The sequence below is a fragment of the Bactrocera dorsalis genome, chromosome 6, assembly GCF_023373825.1.
Source record: "Bactrocera dorsalis isolate Fly_Bdor chromosome 6, ASM2337382v1, whole genome shotgun sequence".
Lineage (NCBI taxonomy): Eukaryota > Metazoa > Arthropoda > Insecta > Diptera > Tephritidae > Bactrocera > Bactrocera dorsalis.
The window spans coordinates 19,406,617-19,428,468 of NC_064308.1; the positions used below are offsets into that span (position 1 = coordinate 19,406,617).

At 35.9% G+C, this 21,852-nt stretch overlaps 2 protein-coding genes across 3 annotated transcripts in view; one reads left to right on the forward strand and one right to left on the reverse strand.

The window, feature by feature from the left end:
* The window catches only part of LOC125779265 (uncharacterized), a 56,607-nt gene that overhangs the window by 21,890 nt on the left and 12,865 nt on the right, over window positions 1–21,852 (reverse strand). The gene's annotated exons all lie outside the window — the stretch shown is intronic.
* Window positions 1,885–21,852, forward strand: part of LOC125779350 (uncharacterized) — a 97,529-nt gene continuing 77,561 nt past the window's right edge. Inside the window, exon 1 of the mRNA XM_049460665.1 lies at window positions 1,885–2,561. The gene's annotated coding sequence lies outside the window, so the exon portion shown is untranslated. The remainder of the gene's footprint in view (window positions 2,562–21,852) is intronic.

The following is a 21,852-nucleotide window of genomic DNA, read 5'->3' on the forward strand; positions in this document are numbered from 1 at the left end:
AAGTAATTTCACAACTTGGAAACAACAAATATTTTTCTGTTCTTGATCTAAAGAGTGGCTTCCACCAGATTCCCTTGAAGGAATCGGACATTGAAAAGACAGCTTTTTCGATTAATAATGGCAAATATGAGTTCACTCGACTTCCGTTTGGACTTAAGAACGCACCCGCTATTTTCCAACGAGCGCTAGACGACATACTGAAGGAGCACATAGGCAAAATATGTTATGTCTACATAGATGACATAATAGTATTTGGCAAAGATGAGCAAGATCACCTTCATAATGTTGAAACAATATTCCATACGCTACAAAATGCAAACATGAAGGTCCAATTGGACAAGTAGAAAGGTTTCATAGCACTCTTTCCGAAATAATGAGATGTATCAAAGCTAACTCCACAGGTATGCCATTTGAAGAATTATTATTTAAATCAGTTCAAGAATACAATTCATCCATTCATTCAACGACAAAAAACAAACCCGTAGACATATTTTTCTCGAACAGGATACGCTCTGACCCACAACAAATAGAAAAAGAACGACAAAAAAATATTACTCTTCTGAAGAAAAAACAAGAAAGAGATCTTTCATACCATAATAAAAATAGATCAGAACACAAGGACTATAGGCCAAGAGAAATTATTTATGTTAAAATAAATAACAGATTAGGATCAAAATTAACTTCAAAATATAAAAAAGAAACAGTTTCCGAAAATATGAGAACCACAGTTAAAACAGCATCAGGAAGAATAGTTCATAAAGGACTAATAAAAAATAACTAATATCGACTTTCAGGAAAAATGGACATCATTAGATGCATACTCCTCTTGACTACTATTACGACCAGTCTCGCTAGCATAGAGATTTTGGACTACACAAACTCTTACCTAGTGACGATAAATAACGGACTAGCTAAAATTCAGGACGGAACATTTAGACTAATCAATATAGTTGACATCGACAAGTACGAACAACTTTTGACATACATATAGGACCTTATAACGGACAAAATCCCCAAAGACACTTTCCTTCGCCCAATCCTTAAACATGAAATAAATCAAACCCTTGAAATCCTCGATACACTTAAACCCACTAAAACATCCCGAATTAGAAAGTCAATAAATATATTAGGCACCGCATGGAAATATCTGGCAGCATCACCAGACCATGACGACCTCGAAATCATTAATAAGAATCTTTTGAACATAAACAAAAATAATAACAAACAAGTAATAATAAATGAACTATTTACTAACAGAATTAACAATATATCAAATGTAATGAATTTAATTTCAAATTCAATAAGAAAAGACGATAGTATAATAAATGAAATTGTAATTGATTTACAAAGTAAGATTAGGTTAATAAAAGAAGAATTAGTTAATATAAAGTATGCCATTCAATGGGCGAAAAAAATATTTTAAATACATTATTACTAAATAAAGAAGAAATAAAAACTGCATTAGAAAAATTAAGAGAAGAACAAATGCCATTTAACAACGCAGAAGAAGCGTTAGAATTTTCAAAAATAAACGTACTAAGTAAAGAGGATGGAGTCATATGTAGAAGTTCACGCAAGTGAGGAAAGTTCTCTGATCGCCATTCACTTGGGAGTGGCCAGAAACGATTCTTTTACATATGACTCAAGCAGCTCACGACTTCCGGTCTTTGACCAAGTATCCTCTGGGTAGCCTAAGAACATCCGTTTGAAGGCGAGCTAACGTGAGAAGGCGAAATATCCCCTACATAGGGTTGTGCGCTGGGTTTGGGACCCGCCACGTAAAAAAGCAACCCCAGCGAATAGCAACAACCAGCCTCGGATGAGAGACCCCCCTTTTGATGACGACCATGGAAAACGAAATAAGGACTACGAATTGAGGGCATGCACCTGGAATGTCCGGTCCCTTAATTGGGAAGGTGCCGCTGCCCAGCTGGTTGATGTCCTCGTGAAAATAAAGGCTGACATCACCGCCGTCCAAGAAATGCGATGGACGGGACAAGGACAAAGACGAGTAGGTCCTTGTGGCATTTACTACAGTGGCCATATAAAGGAGCGCAAGTTTGGTGTTGGATTCGTGGTGGGAGAGAGACTCCGTCGCCGAGTACTATCATTCACTCCGGTGAATGAACGTCTAGCCACAATCCGCATCAAAGCGAGGTTCTTCAACATATCGCTGATTTGCGCCCACGCCCCGACGGAAGAGAAGGACGATGTGACCAAAGATGACTTTTATGAGCGCTTGGAGCTCGCTTATGAGAGCTGCCCCCGCCACGATGTCAAAATCGTGCTTGGCGACTTCAACGCCAGGGTGGGCAAAGAAGGTATCTTTGGCACTACGGTCGGTAAATTCAGCCTCCACTAGGAAACATCCCCAAATGGGTTGAGGCTGATCGACTTCGCCGGGGCCCGAAATATGGTTATCTGTAGTACTAGATTCCAGCATAAGAAGATTCATCAAGCTACCTGGCTGTCTCCGGATCGAAAAACTACCAACCAGATCGATCATGTTGTGATAGACGGAAGACACGTCTCCAGTGTTTTAGATGTGCGTGCGCTCCGAGGTCCTAACATCGACTCGGACCACTATCTTGTTGCAGCTAAGATTCGCACCCGCCTCTGTGCAGCAAAAAACGCACGCCAACAAACACAAGGAAGGTTCGACGTCGAGAAGCTGCAATCACAACAGACAGCCGAGCGATTTTCTACTCGGCTTGCACTCCTGCTCTCTGAGAGCACTCGTCAACAACTCGGTATAAGGGAACTGTGGGACGGCATTTCAAACTCCTTACGTACAGCTGCAACCGAAACCATTGGTTTTCGGAAGGTGCAAAAGAACAGCTGGTACGACGAGGAGTGCCGTGTCGCAGCGGAGAGAAAACAGGCTGCCTACCTCGCAACGTTACGATCGACCACAACACGTGCGGGATGGGATAGATACCGAGAGTTGAAGAGGGAAGCGAGACGCATTTGTAGACAGAAAAAGAAAGAGGCCGAAATGCGTGAGTACGAAGAGCTTGATAAGCTGGCCGACAGGGGTAATGCTCGAAAATTCTACGAAAAGATGCGGCAGCTTACAGAAGGTTTCGAGACCAGAGCATTATCTTGTAGAACCCTCAATGGTGATCTAGACACCGATGCCTAGAGCATAGTTAAATTATGGAGGGAACACTTCTCCAGCCTGCTGAATGGCAGTGAACACACAACGCCAGGAGAAGACGAACCCGATTCCCAAATCGATGACGATGGAAAAGACGTTCCATTGCCCGACCAAGAAGAAGTTCGAATAGCAATTACCCGCCTGAAGAACAACAAAGCGGCGGGGGCGGATGGATTGCCAGCCGAGCTATTCAAACACGGCGGCGAAGAACTGATAAGGAGCAGGCATCAGCTTCTTTGTAAGATATGGTCGGACGAAAGCATGCCCAACGATTGGAATTTAAGTGTGTTATGCCCAATCCATAAAAAAGGAGACCCCACAATCTGCGCCAACTACCGTGGGATTAGCCTCCTTAATATTGCGTATAAGGTTCTATCGAGCGTATTGTGTGAAAGATTAAAGCCCACCGTCAACAAACTGATTGGACCTTATCAGTGTGGCTTCAGACCTGGTAAATCAACAACCGACCAGATATTCACCATGCGCCAAATCTTGGAAAAGACCCGTGAAAGGAGAATCGACACACATCACCTCTTCGTCGATTTTAAAGCTGCTTTCGACAGTACGAAAAGGAGCTGCCTTTATGCCGCAATGTCTGAATTTGGTATCCCCGCAAAACTAATACGGCTGTGTAAACTGACATTGAGCGGGACCAAAAGCTCTGTCAGGATCGGGAAGGACCTCTCCGAGCCGTTCGATACCAAACGAGGTTTCAGACAAGGCGACTCCCTATCGTGCGATTTCTTCAATCTGCTGCTGGAGAAAATAGTTCGAGCTGCAGAACTTAATCGAGCAGGTACAATCTTTTATAAGAGTGTACAGCTGCTGGCGTATGCCGATGATATTGATATCATCGGTCTCAACACCCGCGCCGTTAGTTCTGCTTTCTCCAGACTGAACAAGGAAGCAACGCAAATGGGTCTGGCAGTGAACGAGGGCAAGACGAAATATCTCCTGTCATCAAACAAACAGTCGTCGCACTCGCGACTTGGCACTCACGTCACTGTTGACAGTCATAACTTTGAAGTTGTAGATAATTTCGTCTATCTTGGAACCAGCGTAAACACCACCAACAATGTCAGCTTTGAAATCCAACGCAGGATAACTCTTGCCAACAGGTGCTACTTCGGACTGAGTAGGCAATTGAGAAGCAAAGTCCTCTCTCGACAGACAAAAACCAAACTCTATAAGTCACTCATAATTCCCGTCCTGCTATATGGTGCAGAGGCCTGGACGATGTCAACAACAGATGAGTCGACGTTGCGAGTTTTCGAGAGAAAAGTTCTGCGAAAGATTTATGGTCCTTTGCGCGTTGGCCAATTGGCGCCACGTAGCGAAGAGAAGAATCGACTGGCGCGCTGTTGTTGACTCGGCTATAATCGCGTAAGCGGTGTCTACGCCAGTAAAGAAGAAGAAGTAAAGAAATGTTAATAATTTATATGATAAAAATACCGCTTACAAATAGCGAAATATTTAGAAGAATAATTAAAAGGCCAGTTAAGAAGCCAAAAAACATTGTAATAAATATTAAATATAAAGAAATAATTAAAGGAAAAAATTCAATATATGTAGTTAAGAAACTATGTGAAAATATAATAATGTAACAATTTGTGAAAAAAAATGTTTAGTAGATTTAAGTGAAGATACATGTTTACCTAAAATAATAAATAGTTTAAATTCTACCTGCACCACAATCACGAGTCACGCTATTCCTACAATCGAAGAAATACAACCAGGAATACTACTATTAAACAATTTTAATGGTATAATAAATATAAACAGAACGCCTCAGATGACAAATGGGACACACGTTATTAAATTCTATAATGCTACGGTAGAAGTCAAAAACCAGACATATAGAAATTTTGAAACAATACCTTTCGAAGCCATACCCACAGTCTTACAACTTACGCCAGACGAAAAGAATCACATCAAGCTTTTATCACTAGAAATGCTAAACGAATTGCACATCAACAACACCATACGAATTGATTTCCTAAGAATCACAACGCTTTCTATTGGAACTCTTACAACAACAGTTATGGTAGTTTTTTCATGCATGTGCATTGCACTTTATAAACGTACATAGATCAATAAAGATTGAATATGTCGGAAAAGAAGTCACAATTGAAAACCCTCCAGTAAGTCCACCAAACGACATAATCAACAAGCCAAACTTACGTAAACTTCAACGACTTGCCATTCTATTGATGATCGAGGACGATCATGCTTAAAGGGGGAAGAGTTAACACAACAGCTCATAAAAGCTATGCCAATTGACAAAAACAAATTGGCTAAAATAGTTACCCAACTTTGCACGCGCATCCGCATAAACTGCTGACACCAAATAAATTTGGAGGGCTTCGATCAACGAACCTTACTACTGCAATTCGGCAATTCTTGGGAAAGCTGAGATCGCTGGGAACAATAAATAATAAACGGAGTAATTCGGCAAATCAACAAATATTGCACATGCAAGTGCAACGTGACTTGTGTGCAGAAATAGGTTTCATTAAAGTTAAGAATATTATTGTAATTTAGATTTTATTCGTTTGTAAAAGAAGACGGTCAATAAAGAATAAAGACAGTGGACGCGAGTCCACTTGTTTTTTAAAAATAAAAATTATAAAAATATAATTTAACTTATGTATTCTAAATAATTTGTTTATGTTAAGCTGGGTTTTTTTTTGTTGGATTTGAATAAATTATGTATGTATGTATATGTTTTAACAATTTGTTGTATTGTTAACTTTCCCTCGTTAAGCATAGGCAGTTTGTATGCCATATGTTTATATTCTTTCGTAATAGAGAGAGGGCGCGAAAACAAATTAGAAAAATGTTGTACTACCCGTTGTCCTCTTATATATGTAATTTAATATATAAATACAGTAGAACTCCAATTACACTAGCCGACAATGGATTTTGCTCTGAAATAAAAATTATATATTTTGGTTCCTGTTAGTATGTATATCCTTAAAAAAATAATAAAAAAAAATTCTTAGGTCCAATTACGATAATATTATTGAAGTTATACTTCTTATACGAGTTCGGAAAAGGTTGCGATAGATTCAGTTGCATGGAGTACATATCAAAGAAACCTATGAAAATATCAAAAATCTACTACAAAAAATACAGTATGGTAAACATTCTTGGAAAATTTGTTCTGATTTAAAAGTAGTTGGGATGTTACTAGGTATGCAAGCTGGTTACACAAAATTTTGCTGTTTTTTGTGCGAATGGGATAGCAGAGCTCGAAGCAAACACTATATCCAAAAAGAGTGGCCAAAAAGAACAGACTATGTACCTAATCAGAAAAGTGTGTCCAATCTTCGTCTTGTTGAACCCGAGAATATTGTATTGCCACCCCTTCATATAAAATTAGGCTTAATGAAAAATTTTGTAAAAGCAATGGATAAAACGGGAGAAGGTTTTCAATACCTTAAAAGTATATTTCCGAGACTTAGTGATGCGAAATTAAAAGAAGGGATTTTTGTGGGGCCAGACATACGACGAGTTATGAAGGATCAAAACTTTGTCTCTAAACTAAATACGCTAGAAAAAAAACATGGCTTTCATTTGTTGAGGTTGTAAAAAATTTTTTGGGTAACACCAAATCACCCGATTATGAAGAATTCATATCAAGCCTATTGACGGATTTTCAGGCTTTAGGGTGTAACATGTCCCTGAAAATACATTTCCTACATTCGCACTTGGATTTCTTCCCTCCCAATTTAGGTGCAGTCAGTGATGAACATGGGGAGAGATTTCACCAAGACATATTGAGTGTGGAGAAAAGGTATCAAGACAAATGGACTCCTAGCATGCTGGCAGACTATTGCTGGATATGTTTACGTGATAATCTTGACTACCAATACAGCAGAAGTTCAAAAAAGTACCAGGAATTATAAATTGAGGGATAAAAATTTGTAATATTCAATATATTTTTTGCAAAAACTTTACTTTTATTTTTCTCTTAACCTGGACCTAGCAATTTTTTAAAAAAAAAAGTTTGGTTTCAGAGCAGAAAAAAAATTGTCGGCTAGTGTTATCCGAACTCCGACTATCCGAATCGCCGATTATCCGAATCACAAAAAATTGTCCAAAAAAAGTCTAAGTGCGCTATTATTCTTCCCCCGCGAAGCCAGTGAGAAACAAGAATATGGAGAGGATGATGATGATGAAGATGCGTTGTCACTAGAGGAAATAAGAAAAATGATTGTAAAAATTCCTGGTTGTACAGAAGTAAGTGCTGAAGATGTAGGTGAGTGGATGGCTTGTGACACGTCTGACCCTTGTTTTCAAATTCTCAATGACGATGAAATTGTTGCAAGTGTGAGAGAAGATGTTGAAGTGGAAGTGGAAGAAGAACTTTCTGCTGATGTTAAAGTAGACGCTGGACCATCAGCTAGTGAAGCATTTGCCGGCCTCGAGACTGCTTTGAAGTGGATGGAGCGTCAGCCCGAGTGTGACCACTTGCAACTGCTCACCGTCAAGCGAATGCGTGACCTGGCTGCCCGAAAACGGTGACGACCGCAAAACAGCTTACATTGACGGAGATGTTTAAAAAACAATGATTTTTATTTCTAAGCTTGTACATTTTATTTATATTTAAAACATGTGAAAATTTCATGTTTCTTTCATTTAATTCAATAAAAAAATAGTGCAATATCAAAACGTAGCTTTTATTCTCTCCATTGGCAATTTAAAAAAAAAACCGATTATCCGAATATTTGATTATCCGAATGGGTCCCGGTCCCCATTAATTCGGATAATTGGAGTTCTAACTACTGTATAGCAATTACACTTGTTAGGTAAGTAAGTGAAATATATGGTATTTTAATATGCACATACATATGTATTATTTTTATTTGTTTTTCTCTATCGCATTTGAGCTGATTGCTTATTGTTCTTGTTAAACTAAAGGGGTATTGCTGGATTATCAAGCTTATGTACTTGATTAAACTGTTTTTAATAATGCGGCAGTTTGAATTACAGCCCCGAATTATTACAGTTTGGGTACTGATTTTTCATTAGGTTTTAAATAGGTAAACCCTAACTTAAAACATACATACATATTTATGTGCATATATTAAATTTAAAGTGAAATTGATACGCTCACTTTGATTTGGGGATAACATATGTATGTATGTACATGCCCCTTTTATCGCCAATTCTCCTCTCTTCTTTCAGTCCTTGAAGATGTTGTTGCTTGTGGTTTTGTTTTTTAAATTCGCGACCGTATTGTTATTGCATTTATCTATTTTTTGTTTCAGGGTTTCGCGCCCGTTTTGTGTGTTGTTTTATTACTTAGGAACTTATACATTTCGCGCGCGATTCTCTGTGTGTGGTTTTTATTGTTTTCTATGCGTAAGCTGTTTGTTAATTCGCGCCCGCTCTTTGCAGTTTTGTATTTCGTTTTTTGTTCCACTGCACTTTTTTGTTTTTTTTTTTTTATTTTTTGTTTTTATTTTTTGTCTTTGTATAAGTATATAGGTATTTTTTCCCCTGTTTGAAACACTTTTCGGTTTACACTTACCACACTGTGCTCTGTTCGCTTGGTTGCTTTTTTTATTGTTTTATTATTTGTTTTATTTTTTTTCTTTTTACTCTCACGCACTTAGTTTTATATTGTATGTATTTATCTACTTATATGTATTTCGGCAATTCATTTCAGATGTTTTTGTTGCCGGAATTTTTTCTTTTGTCTTATGTGTGTATTTATTGCTTTATTTAGCATTTACTTGGTTTGTTTACCGCACTGTTTTACTGCACTTTTTTTAAGTTTTGTCACCACAATTTGTGTATACACATTTATGCACTTTGGCACTGTACATATGTATTTAATTTTTTTTTTTTAATTATCCGAGGTGCCTTTCGGTAAGGCTCGAAGGACCATAGTTATTTCTACACCCACTAGTTGCCTTTTCCAATAATGCACTCACTATCCTTTTATTAAAATCAGAATGCGAATGTAATTTAGATTTAAAATGGTTTTAATACACAAAATATGGGATACATGTACAATATGAGTAATGCGAGGCGATGTCCAGATGAAGCAACGAGAGATGGTATTGATTCGAACGTATGTAGCTCGGTGGTTACGGGTGTATCGATATTGATGGAGCACTCTGGATTACTGATGACTCGGAGTAATCTCAGGATCCGCTTATTGTGTAATCGGCGTAGAGGTATTAGCGCGACGCAGTGTATATATGTACGAAGCTTGGTAACGAATTTTTTGTGCGAAAGTTGCGGCTTGCGTGGCTGGAATGGTTTAGAACGAATTGTGTCTTCTATCCTGTTGTTCATCCTTTTTGTTTAGTGGATGTATAGGTATGGTGAGTTGTGTTGGTGTCATCAGCTGTGGTGAATCAAGCTGTCTTATTAGGGTGCGCCAGTTTTCCCGAGTAGAGTGGGTGGATGCTTAACTCATTTAAACAGTATAATTGTATACCCCGCATCTTCTATTATTGGTGTAAGTTGCAAAAGTGCTGTCACCAATGATATGATTATTGTTAAAAAAAAAATAATTATTATCGTCATCTGTAAAAATAAAAATGTATAACCGTTTTAGGTTTTGATTTAAAAAAAATTAAATTGGATTTTAGTCACCTCTTACTACAGGCATCTCTTACCATGGGTATATTCCAGAAAGACCCCTTACCCACTGGGGTAGAAAAAAAGATCATGCATATATATGTAGAAAAAAAAATTAAATGTTATTATCTCCATTAAATGCCCTTAGACTGAATGAATCGTCATCATTCTCATTTGGATTTTCTATGTTTGCCAATTTCATTGGTCTTTTTATATTTGCCGGATGGACGTTTTGTAAGGGAAATATTCTGAAATATGGTTGATCTTGATGCCGTACTCTTTTGTAGTTTTTAACTGGTCCTGTTTGTCTGTTTTCTATATATTCTTCTCTGTTCTGATTTAATTTGGCCATTGTTTTCTGTTTTACTGTATTTATTCTATCTTGTAATATGGATGGACAAATGTTTTCTTTGGCGTCCCTTGGAGAACATTTGATAGTTGAGTGGTACCTATCGTTATAGTTGCATATAACAATTTGTATCCTCATTTCTGTTGAAAGACTAGAGTCCTCAATTCCTGTTAGTTTTTCCAACAAGGTCGAGTGCAGTCTCTCAATATTTGCATTTCCTGTATGGGTATGTATCGGCATTTAAATATTTTATATAAGTTTATTGAAATGCTTTAATAATTTTTCGATTTCCAATCAAGGTTGATGTTCTTTACTTCATTTATATCTAATGAATAAACTTGCTCTTGCATAGTTTTCATATAGAATGGAAGATTCACACCATTTTTCAAAATTATTGTCATTTTTTCGATATCAATGGTTTTAACGTTTTTAAAAAGGAAATCATTTCCTATATACTATTTCTTCCTGTCCTACATAGTCCCTTCGTACCTTGTCAATTGCTTCAATGAAAGATGGCAATTTTTTACAATTCCTTCAAAGGGAGATACATATCTTAAGTCTTTTTCGACTATTTGCCTAATTGTAAGTTGATTTATTGCTGCATTTTGTGCAGCTATATGTGTTGAAGATGCCAAGCATCGAGTTAGCATTTCTATTTGCTCTGCCACATTTTTTATTTTTATTATTATTTTTTTTAATTTTTTTTTTGCAACAAAAATTATAAAGCAATTGCAACTCTGTTGGCTTGTTTCTTTTCTCGTTTGTTCGTTTCTTTTTCTAACGGTATTGTTTTTGAATTGATTGAAACATTTATCTATATATATAAAAATAAGTCCGTATATGTACGTCGCCGAAATAATCATAAACGCGTCGTGCGATTTCAACCAAACTTACACACTACGTAGGCAGTGGTCCATATATGGTTTATATGAAGTTTTTTGTACCGCATACAGCATTCATTAGTATTGAATACATTTTGGTCGTTTGTGTATTGGAGACCATTGCACGGAGTGATACAAAAAGCAATTTGTTATCATTTCTCTTTTCTCTTTGGACGTCATTGGGGATTGATCTTATCATAATCGATTTTTGAAAATATTAATTTCTTCGCATTTTTTGGTGAATATTTTGATAAAAATAAATTAATTTTCGTTCTAATCATCGTTTTAATTTGAATATTTTGTTAAACAAAATTAAAAAAAAAACATTGATTACTGAGATAAAAATCGATTGTTTTGCTAAACAAGTGTTCTGATTGTTACAAGTGACATAATCACAAATTTGATATTTTGTGAAAAAAATTAAAAAATTTAGTGAATTTTTTTTGTTTAATGTCCGATCAGTGAGCTAAAAATTACTTGGATTTTTTGGCCAGTTTTTAATTGAATTTTGTCACATTTTCAGCAGATTTTCGTGTCTTTTCGTCACTTTTTGGTGCTTTTCGAGTGCAGACGATCTCGAACGTTTCATTTTCGCTTCCGAACAGTAAGACAAAAATTATTTCGATTTTTTGGCCAATTTTTAATTGAATTTTGACACATTTTCAGCTTTTCGAGTCCAGAATTTGCTGGATTTCATCAATTTATTACTGAAGTTCTTTATTATCTTTATTTTAGTTTCTTCTAAAAATGCCACGAAGAGCAATAGCTGACATTGGACGTCGGTCGCGTAGAACGCAAAATAGATCAAACGAAAGGGAAAATCAACTGAAAGAGCAGCGAGAACTAGAGATTGCAAATACAAGGGAACGTGTTGCAAGATCGGGTTCAGATCGTGGGCCGACAAGTATTAATCAAAATGTTCAAAGGCGTGCCGCACAAATCTACGTTAATGTTGTTTGTTGTTGTTGGTGCTGAATTTAGATATAATCACGCAATTGATTACAGTTTGCATAAGTTTGTGGTTATGCACATAGAATTATGATGCGACAAAACCAGGAAAATCATATTTTGAAATGTCGGAGACTCTTTCATCAATATGTCGTAGACATGTATGCAAAGATAGAAACAGAGCGTTTGAACTTTATTCAATTCAATCAACGGAAGTTGTGATCAGAAGAGTATATACATCTCCGCGAAGCAATCAATAATGATGGAAATGTTGACAATGTTGGACAAGTTGTTATTTTACCAGCAAGTTACACAGGCAGTCCAAGGCACATGCATGAATATGCACAAGATGCTATTTGCTATGTTCGTTTGTATGGTCGACCAGATTTGTTTATTACATTTACATTTACAAGTAATCCTCAATGGGACGAAATCAAGCAATATTTATCTGTAGGGCAATCTTCTACAGACCGTCATGACATAACTGGACGAGTATTTAGACAGAAGCTGAAGTCATTGATAGATTTTATTGTTTAACATCAAGTTTTCGGCGAAGTTCGATGTTGGATGTATTCGGTGGAATGGCAAAAGAGAGAATTACCGCATGCCCATATTTTGGTATGGTTAGTCAACAAAATAACAAGCGATCAAATAGATGACATCATCTCAGCAGAAATTCCTGATCAGGATGCAGGTTTATTTGATGTTGTTACAAAAAGTATGATTCATAGACCATGTGGTGTTCTAAATATTAATTGGCCATGTATGAAAGGTGGGAAATGCACGAAGCGGTATCCCAGAGATTTGATTTCCGAGACAATTAATGGAAAAGATGGTTACCCATTGTATCGCCGACGCTCAACGGATGATAATGGCAAATAAATAAATCTACGAGTCAATAATCTAGATGCTAATTTGCTAAAACATTGCTTTATTCACAAGTACCAACATATTACACTTGGAATGCATCTGGAAAGAAATGGAACAGACGTAAGCAAGGAAGACCAGTTCAAGGTTATGCTGGCATTTTTGAAAGTGATGTCATTGGACGTCTCTACACAGTGCATCCCAGTCATGCTGAATCTTTTTATTTCCGTCTATTGATTCATGTTCGTGGGCCTACATCTTTTTTGAGTTTGAAAAAAGGTAACGGTGTCACATTTTTCGTCAAGCATGTCAGGAATTGCATTTACTGGAAGATGATAATCACTGGGATGCGACACTTAGGGATGCATCAGCAACAGGTTCTCCTCGTCAAATACGAACATTATTTGCTATTATTATTGCAACATGTTTTCCATCTGATCCACTGCAATTATGGGAAAATTTTAAGGATTTTATGACCGAAGACATTTTGCATCGAATGCGCCGAATTGCAGGAAATAACTATTTAATGATTACACTTGAAATGTTTAATGAGGCATTGATTATCATTGAAGATATTTGTTTAGTAATTGCAAATAAAGCATTGACACAATTGGGTTTGGCAGCTCCAAATCGACCAATGCATGATGCATTCAATCAAGAAATAAACCGTTAAAAACAATATGATTTGAATGAGTTGACCACATTTATAAACTTGAATTTGCGTAAATTGAATCTAGAACGTTCGAAACGAAACTTGAGGAATGTTTTTTTAGACGCTCCAGGAGGAACTGGCAAAACATTTCTGATTTCCTTGCTATTAGCGACTATAAGATCACAGAGTAATATAGCATTAGCACTTGCATCATCTGGAATAGCAGCGACGTTATTAGATGGTGATCGGACAGCCCGTTCTGCACTTAAATTACCACTGAATATGAATGTAAATGAAAATCTCACCTGTAATGTTTCCAAAAATTCGGGACAAAGTCTGCAACAATGCAAATTAAAAGTGTGGAATGAATGTACAATGGCCCATAAGAAATCAGTGGAAGCGTTATACAGGACATTGCAAGACTTGCGTAGTAATGATCAACAGATATTTGGTGTCGCTTTGATTCTGTTGGCTGGTGATTTTCGTCAGACATTGCCTGTGATTCCCCGTTCAACACCAGCAGATGAATTAAAAGCATGGTTAAAGTCATCTTATTTATGGAGACATGTAAAAATACTGAATTTGACTACAAATGTGCGAGTACAAATTCAAAACGATCCAACGGCCGACACATTTTCAAGGCAACTGTTGGCAATATGCAATGGTCAACTTGCTGTTGATAGTGAAACTGGCTTAATCACTTTACCAGATAACTTTTGTAATAAGTATTGCACCAACAAAAGAAGAATTGCTGTCAAGTGTTTTTCCAAATATTGCAGAAAATTATCGCAATCATAATTGGTTGGCTGAAAGAGCTATACTGGCCGCTAAAAATAAAGACGTTGGTCAAACGAATGCAGACATTTTAACCCATGTTCCTGGCGTGGTTGTAACATATCAATCAGTTGGCACGGTTACGAATCAAGACGACGCTGTTAATTATCCAACAGAATTTTTGAATTCATTTCCACCTCATCGTTTACAATTGAAAGTGGGTGTTTCCATTATTATGCTTCGAAATATAAATCAACCACGATTATGCAATGCGACAAGATTAGCGGTTAAAAAAGTCATGAACAATTTGATCGAAGCAACAATTTTAAAGTGGAAGTTTAAAGGTGAAGATGTATTGATTCCACGCATTCCAATGATTCCATCAGATTTACCTTTTGAATTCAAGAGACTACAGTTTCCAGTACGTCTTGCATTTGCTATTACAATAAATAAAGCGCAAGGGCAATCGTTATAATTCTGTGGAATTGATTTAGAATATCCTTGCTTTTCACACGGCCAGTTATATGTTTCGTGCTCACGTGTTGGCAAGCCTTCAGTTCTCTTTATCTACACAACAACTCATAGCAAAACCAAAAATGTTTCTACGAAAGAGCTCTAAGATAGTTTAAGTGATACATACTCTAAGATTGTAAGAAACTAGAATTAAAAGGTGAATAATAGGGAACAAAACCAACTTTATTAAAAACAAGTGTGTTTCTTTTCTTATTTTGTTTTGCCGTGCGAAGCAGGCACCGGGCCCGCTAGTTGAGTATAATTTCTGCGTTGACTTTTTTTTTTACAAAGAAAGTAATGGCTTCAAATAAAACTACTACTTAAATTACTAAATTATTAGTTGAATATTATTTTACCTTGCTGTTGGTGCTGGTGTTGTTGTTGTTGTTTTGTTGTTGCTGTTGTTACTGTAACTGGTGTCGTTGTTGTTGTTAATGTTGTTGCTGTTTTTTGCTGCTGTTGTTACTGTAACTGTTATTGTTGCTCTTGCTTTTGTTAATGTTTTTGTTGTTGCTGCTGATGTTGCTTTTGTATGGCACTTACAAATATCTCTGGTACACAATTACATATATTTTTTATAAAATTATTTTATAGTTCACTTTTTTTTTACTTCAACAAATTACGCTTTACATAAACATGACGCCTTAAAAAACTACTTTTTCTTTTATCTTTATTTATTTTTTTTTTGCAACTTTCATTTATTTAGCAAAGTTTATTGATTATTTATTTTCAATTTATTTATTTAGCGTATTTTATATAGTTTAATTTACTTCATAATATTTCATTTATTTAGTATGAGTTTGAGAATATCTTTTGCTTTCAACGCACAAAAATTGTTACGATGTACAGTAGAAAAATGGGGAACACCGATTTACCGACTGCGCCAATTACGATATTATATGTAATTTATCAGAAATTACATATTTTCCTTTTGAATAAAAAACTCCGGCTAATTTTCCGTACTGTGCGGCTTGCCGTTCAGTTTATTAATAATCATTTTATTCTTTATATGTGAGATATGCAATATGCTGGATATATCCGCCAATATTTGGGCCAACTCAATGAAAATTGCAGAACATGGTTTATTCATAACAGTGTATTTTTGCGCCTAAACTAGATAAAATTGGGTGAAAACTTGACCCTTCCCCCATATAACTATTACCAAAAACCCCATATAACTATTACGTAAAATCTGGGCCCGAATCGCGGCAGTCGTGAGCGAGCAAGTAATCGTATCGAGTAAAATTTCGTAACGTGTCGAGTGTGCGGATCGTCGCACTCGATACGAAACGAATAGAAATTTTATGAAATAACTTCCCTGGTGTAGCTTTAAATGAGATTTTCGAATACATTGAAATACGGAACAAAACAAAATAAAAAAATATTTGAATTGGAATTGAACGTAAATATTCAATATACGTTTGTACAATATATGTAATAAAGTTAGGCTGTTCACGGTAAGGTGGTTATCGGGTTATGTGATTATTAGATTAAAAATAACCTCTATGCTCCGTGAGCACCCTATGTTGTATGGTTATTTGCATATTTTTACACAAACAGCTGTTCATTGTTTACAATTTTAGTTCAATGAAATTCCAACTTATAAAATGCCTTAACAAAGTTTAAAAAGCAAAATAATCAAATTTAAAATAAGTTCTGCTATTTAGGATATGGACTTTATTGAAGGTATTTGCTTATTAAATAATCCGAATTTTAAGGGTTCAAAAAATGGTTTGTATAAAATTTGCAGGCATCTTGCAAAATTTGCTGATTGTAAACAAAAAACAGCTGTTAATAGCAGATTTTCCAATAAGAAAATCTAAATGGAAATGCCATTCGCTTAGTTTTATTTATTTTTTGTGCTGCCATTTAGTAAAATTCCAACGACTTTCTAACACTGGAAATAAGCAAACAACCACATAATCTGTAAACAAGGGCCTAGGTTGGTAAACTTTGGTTATTTTGTCATAACGCATTTTGTTGTTGTTTACTTAATCACATAACCACATAACCCGATAACCACCTTATCGTGAACAGCCTAAGTGTATATAAATTTACTAAATTTAGTTTTTGCATTCAATAAAATTAACCCTAACGTGTTTTTTTTATACAAGTTCATCTGATTCAGGTAAAAAATATCACCAAATGTCCATAAGGTTCAGGATTCGTGATAAAAGTAATCCCATGGCTTCACCTTAATCGTAAGAAAATTTTTAATTATACCGTTTAACTTAGTATAAATCTTATTATTTTAAATCATTTACAGATTCAGGAAGCGGTTTAGACTGACCAAAGACGCATTTACTTTCATCGGATCGGAAATAAAATTTAACGGGCATTTATCAACCGCAGTACCGCAAATGCTTCAATCAGCCGGTGGGCCGGTAATGATAAAAGAAGTCGGTATAGTCCTGAAAAGGTGGTAAAGTTCGACAATGCATGTGCAGCGTTGCATAACATCTGCATACAGTTTAAAAATTCCACATATTGCAAATATTTTGTAAATGAAAACAATAATACAGAAATAAATATGGGAAATGAGACTTAATTAACTAAATTGGTCATAAAATTAGACATCATATTATGCTGCATTTAGATAATAATTGAGTTAAACGTTCAAACAACATTTGAATTCATATTTTCTTTTAATAAATTTATTTTCAATAAAAACAGGAACTTGGAATTAACATATCGTATATATTGGTGTTTATTTCTGAAATTTTCTTTTTAAAATATCAAGCTCATGAGTTTTAATCTGCAACTCTACAGCTTTGTTTTGCATATCTGCTTTATGTACTTCTTCTTCTATTTGCAGCGATCTCTTCTTCAAAGCAATTAGTTTCTCAAGATTTTTTCTTCTACTGCAACATCTATCCCCGTAGCTTGGAGGAGTTGCTCTTCTGCTACAGTTAAAAGCTTTTCCTCGTACTGACCCCCACCAGTCTATTGTTTCAAGGCTTTGTTGAAAGAAATTTTCTTTTTTATACTGTGCTTTTGATTTTAAATACCTACTTTTGTATTTTATTATTATTTTAATCAGCTATTATTTTATTTATTTAATTAATATTATTTACTAATATTGATCTTACTTTTCGTCAAAATTTATCATCTTTCATCGGTGGCCCGGCAGAGTTAAGTTTTAGCGTCAATGCATCCCATAGCTTATTTAATGCAACTTTGCCTTACTCACAATTAGGCAAAATATTATTTATTATATATATATTATATATTAATTTATTTTTTAATTTGTACTATAACGTTTCTCAAATAGCTAACGAGCGAGATTTCGTACAAACGAGAACACGTTATCGAATCAGAAAATTTCAAATTTCGAAAGAGCGTATTCGATAGCGAGTACAACGATCCGAAAACAAAAAAATATTTGAATTTCGCTCGATAACGTGTGCCGCGATTCGGGCCCTGGTCGATACTATCCCCTACTCAAATATATTCAATATAAAATATTCGGTTGCACCCGAAATTAGCTCTTCCTTACTCGTTTTATTTTAATATATTGCATTATTAAATTCAATCATGTATTTTTTTATTCATTTTCATTAATAAAATCACTTTAAATAATTTTGTCCGGTTTTTAAGACCAAATGCTCCTATGTGCAGTGTTAGAAACACAAAATGTTTCCACAGAATTGTGGGACCCCATCTTAGTAAACATTTATGCAGCAACTCTGCCTGATGGGCTATGATGGGAGCAATCTAACAAACTAGTGGCAAGAAAAAAATCACCAAAATGGTATCAGATGAAAGAATTTTTAACTACTCAGTATGAAATAGTTGAACGAGTAGACAAAAAAAAACTATTAAACCAAAAAATTATCTAAATGACACAAGTAAAAACTTGTTTAAACCTCAAGCCAGTAATAACATGCAATATAGGAGACACGTTAAAAGAAGCCAAACATTCGTATCAAATCAAACCAACCAATGACAATCATTATGTGAAATCTGTATGGGAGGTCATAAATTACGATCCTGCGACAACATAAACTCTGCATCAACTGTCTGTCTATTTCTCACTGGACAAAAGACTGTGAAAGTAGATTCAATTATGTGTACTGTCAACGAAGACACAACTCATTGCTTCATATTACAAATTTTCAATGAAGCAAAATTAATTTCATAAAACCACTGTGTTAGTCGCTGCAACCAAAATTGCTAATCCCTAAAAAAGGGAAGAACAACCATGTTACTCTAAAGCAGCAAAAATTCAAGCTCTTCATTCAGAAAGTGAAAGCAAGATTCTTTTACCCACTGCGGTTATCTTTATTGAACATAGAGGAGAATTATTCAAATTAAGAACATTAATAGATCAAGGTTCTCATAGATCCTTTATATCAGCAAAAGCTCCAAATCGGCTTAAATTGCCAATAAAACATTCCAACTTTCAAATTTAAGGAATGGGCGGAAGAATTATTCAAAATTCAGTAGTAGCCATCGTTCTACCTCAACTCACAAATTTGCTTCCAAGCTATGAAGTAAACCTCAAGTCACCCAACCTTAAGAAGAGTACCAGGCATGCGAAGCCTACTACAAGTGCACAACAACAAGAAACGAAGACGGTCGTTATGTTGTGCGACTTCAATTCAAACTTTAAAATATCCGCAGTCCAGGAATTTCTAAGCTTGGAAAAAAATCTGATAAAGAAAAGTGAGCTCAAATCAGCATATGATAATGTGATGGATGAATATCTAGTTCTCAATCATATGGAAGAAGCTGTACCATATGAAAGTTAGATATTTGTCTTTTTATCTTCCACATCACGGGGTAATAAGACCTGATTAAATTACAACAAAAGAACCAGTTGTTTTTAATGCCTCAAAGTGTACGACGTACTATACACTGGCTCAACCTTACAAAAAGATCTCATGCTGCTAATACTAAATTGGCGCATGTTTAAATGCGTTTTCAACGGGGATGTAGAGAAAATGTAAAGGCAAATTCTAGTACATAAAGATGATCAAGATTTCCAACATATGTATAGTCTTTTGCAGATCAAGTAATAATCCCATCAGCGACTAAAAACTTAAAACCGTCATTTTAGCTCCTATTTTGCGATCAGGACACTGCATGAAGTGGTAAAAACGTGTGAAATAAATTTGCTTTTAGCAACTTCTGTGTTACAAACACAAACATAAATTTAAGACATTCTATCTGGTAGCCACAGTATCTTATTAGCGTGCGAATCACTGTCTCAAGTGATCAAAGCACTAAACTCAGCGAGGTTTCCCCTAAAGAAAATTACATCAAATCATCTCATAATAAAAAAACACAAAAAAGGAAAACTTATTAGATACAGATTTTCTTAAATTTGAAGAGGCCAGTACAACAAAAACCCTAGGGATTCAATGGAATGCGATAACAGATCAATTCTCAATTGAGTCAATATGTGCAATGTTCGCCATAACCAAACGCCAAATACTTTCCTCGGTGGCAAAACTTTTCGACCCCGCAGTATGACTTTCGCTAATAATTTCGCCCGTTGGAAAGACGCAGAATAAATCTTGCCAACAGGAGCTACTTCGGACTAAGAGGCATGGACGATGACAACATCTGATGCATCGACGTTAGGAGTTTTCGAGAGAAAAGTTCCTCGAAAGATTTATTGTCCTTTGCGTGTTAGCGACAGCGAATATCGCATTCGATGGAACGATGAGCTGTATGAAATACATATACTACGAAATTGGCATAGTTCAGCGAATTAAAATACAGTGGCTACGCTGGCTAGGTTATGTCGCCCGAACGGACGAAAACACTCCAGCTCTGAAAGTTCGACGCAGTATCCGCTGGGAGAAGCAGAGAAAGAGGAAGACCTCCACCCCTTTGGAAAGACCAGGTTGAGAAAGACCTGGCTTCGCTTGGAATCTCCAATTGGCGAAAAAAAGAAACGACTGAAACGATGTTGGTAACTCGGCTATAACCATGGTACAAGGGAGTAAGGAAAGTGCACATTCACAGTCTTTAACCTACCCCCCCAAGTGTACGATCACAATAAAAACATCTTGGCCACCTTTGATGAATAAGGGTGGCGAGTCGTCAAAACGGGTTGCGTAAAACGAAAATGCTGTAATAATTGATTATATATTATAGTACTATACATACATACATATATATATATATATTTATAAATACTATTTTAAATTTGGTTATAGAATGAAGTTTAATGCTGTTATAAAAAATTTAATTATATCTTCTTGATATAAATAAATATGCTATAAATTTTAAGCATTTTAGTTAACATATCCATGGATGAGTTGGAAATTATATTTGATAATGAGTGGAACAAAAGAAATAACTATTGTGGAAAAATTTGGTATTACATATCATAATAGTTCTTTTGAACAACATAACAAAATTTTTCATTGTAAGATAAATTAAGAGATAATTATAATACCCATGATTCCTATACTTTAAGTATAAATTTGCTTAATCACAAACTACATGCACGTTTTATATGACAGAATTTAGCTATACCCTGGCGATCAGGAATACGTGTGTGCATGTTGACAGTTCTTTAAAACAGAACGTTTTCTGACGGCAATGGTGGGTTGAAGGAACTGGTCTGATTTTCCTCATATATGAGCGAAAACCTTCAATGAAAAATTGGGAATCTTCCGGTGGATCTCCATCTGAGAAAAATTCGCCAGGAATCCGGAGTGTTGTCCTATACAAATATTCTGCGGGAGATGCCTTTAAGTCTTCCTTGTAGCAAGTTCTCAATCCCAATAATACTGTTGGTAGAACCTGAGTCCACTGAGAGATTTGATGACACATGATGGCGGCTTTAAACGTGCGGTGCCACCTTTCTACCAGACCGTTGGCTGCTGGGTGGTATGCCGTGGTGCGAATACGTTTGCCGCCGACTAGCCGTGCTAGAGGTGTAAAAAACGCACTTTCGAATTAGGTACCTTGATCGGTAGTGAGCAGCTTGGGGCATCCGTAGCGGGCGATCTAATAGGAGTAGGACGTGTTGGCAACCGTGCTTGCCGTTATGTCTTTAATGGGTACCGCTTCTGGCCATTTCGTAAATCGGTCGACCATAGTCATGCAGTACTAGAGTCCGGAATGGTCCGACTAGGTCCAAATGGACATGATCGAA